The 1,319-nt window shown below is 41.2% G+C and overlaps 1 non-coding gene across 1 annotated transcript; it reads right to left on the bottom strand.

The window, feature by feature from the left end:
- Positions 1 to 263: 263 nt before the first annotated feature.
- LOC123325945 lies at positions 264 to 366 on the bottom strand. The gene has a single exon (XR_006540778.1). It is a non-coding gene; the product is annotated as a small nucleolar RNA SNORD67 (small nucleolar RNA).
- Between the last annotated feature and the right edge of the window lie 953 nt (positions 367 to 1,319).

Here is a 1,319-nt window from a genome sequence, read left to right as displayed (position 1 = left end):
CTTTAGATGGTTGTGCTTTCTTTCTACCTTTTTAAGCATTATGGGTAACTTTAATTCATACTGATTAATAATAGAAACATTTAAGCATTGTTTCAAGCTTGACTTCGTACCTATGAATTTTCATACATAATATATTTTGATTTTATTCTAAATCAGTGTTTCTCAAAATTTTAAAGCAGTATCTCTTTAACAGATATAAAAATCTTATGCTTACAAATTTTATTTGAATTCCAGTATGAATGAAAAATAAGCTCTCCCTCTACTGTGAATTTCTATTTTAAACACTTTGTCAGCAGGGTGGTCCTGAGTGGTGCCTGTATCACCTGATACTGGGGCTCCACCAGTGTGCAACTCATCACTCTCTGTTTTAAATACTTTGTAATTTAACTACTAGAGAAATTTTTTTGTTTCCAAGTTGCCTATGGTTAAGCTTTAAAATATTAATGTTTATAGTTATTGCAGTGTGGTGAGAATATGTGAACTATATTGAGTGTTTTATGGCTTACTATAAGATTAAGGAATGTGAATGTTCCATGGATTCTTAAAAGTGGGTGTTTTCGGGGCACCTGGGTGGCTCAGTCATTAAGCATCTGCCTTCAGCTCAGGTCATGATCCCAGGGTCCTGGGATCGAGCCCCACATCGGGCTCCCTGCTTGGCGGGAAGCCTGCTTCTCCCTCTCCTGTTCCCCCTGCTTGTGTTCCCTCTCTCACTGTGTCTCTCTCTGCCAAATAAATAAATAAAATCTTAAAAAAAAAAAAAGTGGGTGTTTTCAAGTATAGGACACAAAAATGACATATTTACAATTTTTCAAATCAAATTTGCTAATTATATTTTTCACATCTGTACCTTATTCATGTTTTGCCTTAATTTGTCAAAGATTGATAGAGTGGTGTGGTCCCCTACTTCTGATAAGGAAAATCTATGTCCTAAGATGGCCGACCAAGCCAGCGAGAGAGTCCCAGTCTTTGCCCCTGGGCTCTTCCGGATTCTTCTCCCAGCTCTGCTTCCCATGAGCACCAATCCAGGTTCTTCTCCCTGCCTTGCTTCGTGCACACGCCAAAAGTGCCAAGTACGCGGAAGCAGAAGTGTATAAATTGCCCCTTTTGTTTGTGCTCAGGGCTCAGACCTTTAGAGATCACTCTCCTCTGAGCCCGCCAGCGTTAAATAAACCTCCGATCCTCCAAGATCTCCGAGTGCCGCTTGGTTTCTTCCGTTGGGCGATCCAGTCCAGGTTCTGTAACATTTGGTTCCCTGACCAGGAAACCGAACCACGCTGGCCCATTGTTGCCACCGGTTTGTGGGTAACAGTGGGGTGGTG

The sequence above is a fragment of the Neomonachus schauinslandi genome, chromosome 9, assembly GCF_002201575.2.
Source record: "Neomonachus schauinslandi chromosome 9, ASM220157v2, whole genome shotgun sequence".
Taxonomy (NCBI): Eukaryota; Metazoa; Chordata; class Mammalia; order Carnivora; family Phocidae; genus Neomonachus; species Neomonachus schauinslandi.
The sequence above is the reverse complement of the archived record's forward strand: the minus strand, read 5'-3'. Positions and strand labels throughout refer to the sequence as shown.